The sequence below is a fragment of the Pararge aegeria genome, chromosome 13, assembly GCF_905163445.1.
Source record: "Pararge aegeria chromosome 13, ilParAegt1.1, whole genome shotgun sequence".
In the NCBI taxonomy this organism is placed as follows: domain Eukaryota; kingdom Metazoa; phylum Arthropoda; class Insecta; order Lepidoptera; family Nymphalidae; genus Pararge; species Pararge aegeria.
Window position 1 is genome coordinate 6,402,938 of NC_053192.1, and position 8,757 is coordinate 6,411,694.

Consider the following 8,757-nt stretch of genomic DNA (forward strand, 5'->3'; position numbering starts at 1 on the left):
GTTATTTAGAATAATTAGGGAAGCCCAGTACTCGTTTATGTTATAGCGAAGTGTCTCAATATTAAACAAAGCTTAATTGGATATTTTCGTTAAATGTTGGGTAGGTGGGATCATTATTTCGAATAACATGTAGGTATTTTAGGTTTTATATAAAAGCAACGAAATTAAAGCAGAATGACAACTATTGGAACCCAAGAGCAATGAATAATACATGGAACGATATAGATTTGACAGTTTTAAAATATGAAGTGGTAAATATTGACGCCTTTGATCAAAATCTGTTCATTAGAATTCGAGATACCGCTTGACCTGAATTTCACACGGGCTAAGCCGATTTCAAAAGTGAGTGGTAGTCGGTAGATAACAATATAAGTCATCATCTGTACATGAATCTATATCTATGTAGATTTTAAATTCTACTTTACACACTTTTCCTGCCGTTTCTTATCGAATAATAATTATTCGTCGAGAAACCTGTGATAAAATAAACGATAGTGATAAGTAAAAATAAAAATATCGTCTATAATTTAAATAGAGTAATATAAAAACAGATATCAATTATTGAAAATATACACATCAAAATGACATTTAAAAAGTGATTTTTGTCGATGCATAATAAACAAAAATATTTGGTACGATTATATACATTTTGATGTTTATAATTTCAATAAATTCTAGTTAAATATGGTGGAAATGGTGAATCAAAATGTTGATCTTAGAGATATCAGCAGAGCAGTTGGTATGAGTTTATTTATGTTGTTTATAAATAAATAACAATAAAAACTGTCAACTAGCGGAATTGGAAAATTTACATAATTAAATGTGGCCAATTTCCATCAACAACTTAAACTATACTACTGCATTAATTAACAGTTTCTTTAGAAAACTTTTACAATAAAATGGCATATTTATAGCGAATGGCACACGCTACAAAAATGGCACGTGCTCTCAAGGTATTAATGATAGAAATTTATAAGCCATTAAAGATAGAGTAGACAAGCATTTTCTTTAATTTAATAGAAATGCACGATTTAAATTATAAACTAAAAATGTTATATTTTTTTAGTTTGTAGCGAAATTTTATCTTCTATTTTAATGTAATAAACCAGTTACATTGAAATAAAAGTTAAATTATTGATAAAGCTTCAAAATTGCTGTTAAAATATAGACTATATAGACTGTTGCCCGCGACTTCGTCTGCGTTTGAATTTGTTTTTTGATGTGGCATTCAATTTAGTTGTAGTTCTCCATCCTCATTCCCTCTCCCAAAGAACCGAGCTTAATGTCGGGATAAAAAGTATCCTATATTACTTCTAATACTTCCAAGAATATGTGTGCAAAGTTTCATGAGGATCGGTTAAGTATTTTTTGCGTGAAAGCGTAACAAACAAACTTACATTGACTTTTATAATATTAGTAGGGATACTTTTGCTTTAGTTTAATCTAAGTTGACTAATGAAAAATACGAATGTTTGTTTGTGCGTTTATCTTATTTCTAATGCAGCAATAGATAAACGGATTGCTGTGATTCTTTACATTTGTATATAGTTCCTATACAGCATACAAACCTCAGAATATCTAGAGTACTTTTTATTCCGAAAACATACACAGTTTCTATGGAATGAATCCAACACAATTTTGTTACTACTTCTTCATATTAACAGCTGAATGGATTTTGATGAAGAGCATTGTTGCAATGCTGTGTTTCGGTTTGAAAGGCGCGGTTGACGGTATTATTACAGGCACATAAACTTTCTTAAGCTTAACATTTACGATGTTATGACATGCGATGTGACAGGCGATGGTTTTCCGCGTACCATCCTGTGGACCATCTGCTTGGTCCTTCAATTATTGCTATAAAAAAATATAAGATAATTATAGACTACATACTATGTCCGCATAGTACAAGAGAACATAAAATCGAGCATACGAATAGTCACGTTTAATTTATCAGCGTAATTAGGTTTATCGATGTCGTGGAAAATATTGGAGTCGGTCCAATTTTTTCCGGAAAATGTAATCATGAGGATGTGCACAGTTTGGCATTCCGATCTAAATATACTAGTGACGGCGGCGCTGGCGAGGCGGTGTGCGGTGACGTGGGATAGGTGACGCGGCGCCCACGTCAGCATATTTACCAGGTCTATTGAATCACGTGCCCGATCGCACCGTCCACCGGATAGTAGGTATATATTGGCGCAGTGGCCAGCGACCCTACTTTCTGAGTCCAAGTTGGGTTCGATTCCCACAACTGAAAAATGTTCGTGTGATAAACATGAACTTTTTTCTGTGGCTGGGTGTTCATCTGTATATTATAAGTACAATTTATGCGTATTAATAATTTAAAAAAATATTCATCAGTTATCTTAGTACCCATAACAAAAGCTACGCTTAATTTGGGAATAGGTGGCGATGTGTATATTGTCGTAGTATATTTATTTCCTAATCGCATCTCCATCAAAAAATTGTCATCATCATGATCATCATCATTGTATCGACTACTGCATATATCTATACTGTATGTTTGTCTGTATCGAATAGTCTCCGAAAGTAGTGGGCCGATTTAAACCATTTATACACCAAAAGAAAGCTAAATTATCAGGAAGTAACAGGTTTTATTTATTTAAAAATATTGGAGACTCTCTCAAATATACTGTTTCTACGGGATGCTTTAAAAACAAAAACAAACGCGGATGAAGTCGCGGGCAACAGCTAGGATAAGTTTTTTCAGGGATTTTCAATGGCTGCTGAGAGGTAGTACCCAACTAGCTATTCGTTGCCATGTTTAAACCCTGTTAAAACCGAAGTGACGTGTGGTGACGGGATATAACAATAACCTAAAATTTTTCCGCGTCTGAATTTTCTAAAGCTAGACTTGGCATTGCTTGATTAGTTTTTTGACTACTATATCTATTGATACAAGATTCCCAGTAACTCCTATGTAGTACCCTAGAATATATGGAGGTACCTACTCGAGTATTACATAAATGGCAGACTTCATGCACTCAAGACTCCGTCACAGCGGGTTATCAAAGAGCAAACTGCCTACATTATCACCATCTGATAACTGATAACCCATTCTTTACTCGGTGAAGAAAATTAATAAACTGATAACGTGCTAAAATAGAGAAACGCCAGCGAGAATCGATAGCGTCACCACAATATATGTACTTATTGCTTGCTTAGTACCAGTTTTTTTCATTTTATCCACATATGTATTACATTTCTATCCACCCCCGTGCGTAAGAGAGCATAAAGTCGGTCCCTATTTTTATCACTCACATAGAATAGAATAGAATATTTTTATTTTCTAAAATGTAGTTCCGTTGCCATTACAATTAATACGTGCCCCATTTATATATTGGTATTATAGTAATCGTTAAATCTATTCAAACCGGACGGATATGGCGTGATGGATCTATATATCTTTTACACGTGAAATAAGGCCTGTTCCCAGTTGAGGAAACGTAACGTAGGTAAGAATCATATAGTCTTGCTGGAGTAATAAAGAATGATTCTTTAATTAAACCTAACAATAGCAATTATTTTGTTAAAATAGTCAGTCGTAGAGTTAATGTTATGAATGAAATGCAAATGAAATCATTAATTTTCTATTATTCTGCAATGGTTGGTAGCGTGCGAGGTCCAAACCGGCTCTATGACTCATTCATTCGGAGTTCGGACCCACGAACCTCCCACTCGGCTTGGTTACTGTGCGGCGACAGCCGACGCTTCTCTGAGATGAATTTGTCTTGGGTACATTTAACTGCTGTTGGTATTATTAGCTTGTTTGATTTCGGATTACAATGTCTAGGATTTAGATTTTCGGATCTATTCAAAAATTCACAGATATTTTATGTAATTACAGGTTTTGTTGTCAAGAAATACGCAATATCAGAAATAACGTTGTCTACTATCCCCCAGGAAGGGGTAATTTATGTGCCTTGAAGTAATTGAGCGTTCCGGTACGATGCACGATGTCGCGTAGAGACCGATATGGGAAATGGGTTTACACCAGCGACACCCCAAACAGGTAAGCCTGCTACCATCGTAGAATGCACCAGAATGTAGGTATCAAAAAGTCAAGTGCAGTCAAGGGCTAACTTGTAGAGATTTGTAAAAAAAACACGTCGGTAGGACTCAGTTACTTTCTATTCCGCTCATGAGAAACTAATCGCATTGGAATAACGCTTTTAAATTTTAAGGTACTAACGTAAAGTAAAGTACTTTAAAATTAGAAGAAATATAGCAGGTTTTGTTCTCGGACAAAACAGTTAATACCACACCTATCTATTTATTTCAATTAATCCTATAAACTAATCACAAAAAAAATCATAAGGTATCTTAGTGGACAAGTGAAGAACAAAGAACGTGAGTTGGTACCTAACTTCAAAGTTATAAAAAAGCTACTTTGTTCTGGAATATGTTGGGGTGACTAATCAGTGCTCGGCGTGGCGGTCGACATGTCTCGACATGAAAGTAAGGCGGTCGCCCTCCGAACCTCGCGCGATAACCTCCACCCGTTTATTCTTATTTATTGTTTGATGTTGCCCGAGTTCTTGGTCCACGTTTATTAAGGTTTTTTACGAAAACAGCAGGAACCGTTTTCCTGGGATAAAAAGTAGCCTTAAGGGCCGGAGACCCTTTCAACTAACTCTATGCCTCAAATCATGTTGATTGGTTGCTTAGTTAGGGCGTGAAGGAAGGACAAACAAACAAACACACTTTCACATTCAAAGTAAGAATGGATCTAAAGTCAATGAAGTAACGAATAACAAACAGAGCTTCTCGTGACAGAGCTCGGCCGGGGATGTACATACTTTATTAATGTTCTACTTTATTAATTAAATGCAGGAAAATAAATACAAAATGTACTAAGGTATAGAACAAATAGTAGCTAGGTACCTAAATAATAAAATGTAATGGAAAAGTCAGTTCAGCATACAATAAATCCAAACAGGCTATTTTTTCCTTAGAACTCGTGTCGTACTAGTAATTTTCCTGTTACAGCAATGCTGAGTGTCTGCCTATATAATAGTGTTATCATTATTTATAAGGGTTGATTTTATGGCAATTGTAAAAAGTTATATTTATAATGATTTCAATATAATACTGTGGTTTCAGTATTTTTTTATCATCCCATGAATGTGGACTCTCATTTTTTCCGAATAAAATAAACCCTATGTCACTTAATCGACCATAAACTATTCTATGACAAAAATCACGTTATTCCATGGCCCTTACACTGCATCATTGAAGGATAGTTTATAGATACACTGGATTTGGGGATCATTCCTAGAAAAATAGTATGCACATTATTCGTTGATTGTCAAAGTTACAGAATATTATAATATACTATTAACATACGATTATTAGTCGTACAAATAGTTTATTTGATTAAAAAAAACAAATAGTTCAACAAGTCGTGTGTAAGACAAAGTTATGTTGGCTTTCACAACATAGGCGTCCTGCCCGACCTCTCTTTAAAATTTAGAAATGTGTAAAAATGGAAATATGGAATTTCACTGTAAAATACATTATTTTTATATTTTTTATATTATATAGGAATACATTTACTTATTACTTCTAGTTATACAATAATAATTAAAGTTGTCATAATACCTAATTCAATAACTAAATTACAAAAGAAGTGAGTACGCGGAGGTGATGATGGGGCATGACGGATAGCTTAAAGAAGATAGCATGAAGATGCTTCTTGCCGGTAGCATTAATATATCAATTAATTACTGAACTAAATCCAGTAGTTTTAAAGCCAGATAAAGTTACATTGAAGCAGACGCTTCGCATTGAAACATCCTTATTTTTTAAAATTAGTTAAAAAGGACGTGTTAAGGCCGACTATTGACCTCGGGCGGGAACGAACCGAGTGTCCGACAAAACAGGAATGGACATGTCTCTGAATCAGTTATTGGCGATGTTGAGTTATAATGGCTATAAAGAGTAGAGTCAACGATCGAAATTGAACCTTTTTTTCCATGTTTTTTGTCTGAGACAGGTTTGGTTCTTTACTATGATCTCGATTCTCGCTCGATGAGAAGAGTAAGTGTTGCCCGTACTCTAACATGAGCGACCATCTGAATTGTAGTTCTAAATTGGCTATTAGATTTATCCATAGAAATATTAACTAACATATTTTTTTTTAAATACATATAAACAAAATACTAAAATATTTTGCGACTTTGTAACGCCAAAAGACACGATGATAGAATCTATACGGTTTTTACAAACGCTATGATCATTTCGTAAAGCAGATTTTATCAAGCAAAAGAATTTCAGAAACTCAGCGATTACTTTCTACGTACCTAAAGCATATTTTTTTTAATTAATTAGCATGTTTCAGTGCTATTTTATCTGTGTCAGTGAATAAAAATCATAGTCTCTCGTAAAACATAATGTAATATTGTAATAGTATAAGTAAAATTTGTTAACATGAACTTAATTAATGATTATCTAAATATAAGGCTTTATAACGGCCTTTAACGAACTTTAACGGAAACGTTATTCAATTTACTTCTTTTTTCATATACCTACCTGCCGATATATTTTTATTTACATACAGCAAAACGTATGAACATTTGAACAAGTGTTCATTATTTTTCTCAGAATTTAGTAATGTTATCAGTAATCACTTATCAGTGACATTGCCGCGAAGTTCAGCGATCGGCGCGGGCGACGACAAGCGATCGCCGCTGACGTCACACGCATACGTGCGCGGCACATACGTCCACATGATCGCGGCCCTTCTCGGGAATCTCAGCAACACTGAAAATTGCACATCGCACTGATAACCTCTCCATATCTTTGATCTATGTGAACTATGTGAACTATCGACCACTGCTTGGTGCATTATCAAAACGTAAGTTGAAACAAACAATTTAAACAAGCTTAATAATTGAATCAACGATACATAATTTCGTGATCCATCATCATATTTTAGTAGTCAAGTTACGTTAAAGTAGCATTTTATAACGTTAGAATCGGATTTCATTCTTCGTATTGCGGTGTAACGCAATATGTGATTGAAATTACTTTATTGGTGCGGTCGGAGGACGCAATCCGTAATGGGTCGACTCGAATTATGTATAAGTAATATGACGGAAGCGGCGCTTACGTCAGAGGAAATGCGAAGCGCTTCTTTTTTTAAACGACTGCGCGCAAAGACAAGAGGAAGACGTTAAAAAGAGAAGCGGAAATACTTGTCCGTATGTCAATGTGGTGACAATGCCGTGCTATTTGTGTTAAACGAGCGATTTATTTCAGTCGGTCGTGGCGTGAATGTCCGCAGCGGAATTTCGGCCGTGAGGAATCTGATTCCGTTAGCTTGTTGCGGGTGCGAGAGTCTTCACCGGGCACGGAGAGGAGCCGGCGGCGTGGCGACACGCTAGATACTTGTTGCCGGGCAGAGACGTCCTCGCTACGCTCGCGCTGTCGCGGTCGCCTCCGCCGCCGTCCCCTGCACGCTGTGCCCACTGCCGAGACTCGAGAGTCGACATGCCAACACGGTCCTCTTCACTGCCATTATTTACTCAAAAGCACGAAAGGAAAATTCGAGATGCGACTGACTCATTAGCTCGTTCACAAACACAGATGGCACATTTCGCATGGTAACACTTTTTGATTTGCATTTTGCAATTAGAGTAAATGGAAATTTTATGTTCGAAATTATTTCTTCGCAGAATATGACAATGCACTTTTTGTCCCTTACCTTGAAAGGTCAACCTCCGGGGGAACAGGCGCCAAGCGACGGCACATGACCGGCGCGCGGGCCGGTGCTCACTCACTGCATTGCACACGGCAACATCCAATCGACAATCCCACTGCACGATAGCACAGAGCATCGCGGCGGCTGGTGCGTCACTGCGCAGCCCTCCGCCTCGAGCCGGTGCGTCAACCTAGCTGTCGCGCGCTCACGGAACTGACTGCGCTGGCGCACCATTTGGGTCACTGTCATTCTGTGGAGGGGCGGACACACGTTTGCCTCTGAAATATTGGCATCTCGCGATTGCGAATATGTTTCATCGACACGATGCGGGCGTTTTCCCCTCTTGACGGGCACCAATGTGCTTGCGCCGTTCGATCTTGCTCGCGATTTTTGGCGTTCGACACCGCTTTGGTCGTTACCTCGCTCTGTCATTTTATTGCAATACAATCTTTTTTCTCTTTGTAGAGTTAGTTTTCTGCATATATTTTTTGTAATGGTTTTTACGCCGTTTTCTAATTCATCTACCTACATAAAATGTTGATGAATTGCTCCTATTCCGTTTTAGTCTTTTCTTAGTATTGCAATGACCCTTTATGTTCTGTTCGGTTGGATGAAGGCTTTATATTGAAGATGAAATGCACAATAGCGGTCATAACTTCTTGTAGAGCACTTCTTCAAACTCTATTAAGCCATTATCGTAGTATTGTACTATGACTTTCAAGGCTCAAAAAAAAAAGAATATATAGGTATATTTGTTAAAACTGAATTAGTTAATTGTGTGCTTCTTCTTATTTGCAACCCTGGTAGGTAGTTAGTTTTACTCTTATCTGCAGTGGAAACTGTATCTAGGTACCTACGCATCAATAGTTCTATGGGTCAATAATATAGATTCTATATTTTAATCAGCCTAAGATTTAAGGGATCCTGCAGACATCTTTCTGTTTTATAATGTTCTCCTGGATTAATAAACTTAACCCAATGTTGACCTTTTTACGCTCAATTGCAAGGATGGCGCAGTTTATGGCATTTATAAT

The 8,757-nt window shown here is 36.7% G+C and overlaps 1 long non-coding RNA gene across 1 annotated transcript in view; it reads right to left on the reverse strand.

Annotated features, from left to right (window-relative positions):
* Positions 1–7,792, reverse strand: part of LOC120629034 — a 31,176-nt gene extending 23,384 nt beyond the window's left edge. The window contains exon 1 of the long non-coding RNA XR_005658979.1: positions 7,727–7,792. This is a non-coding gene — a long non-coding RNA (uncharacterized LOC120629034). The remainder of the gene's footprint in view (positions 1–7,726) is intronic.
* Positions 7,793–8,757: the final 965 nt, after the last annotated feature.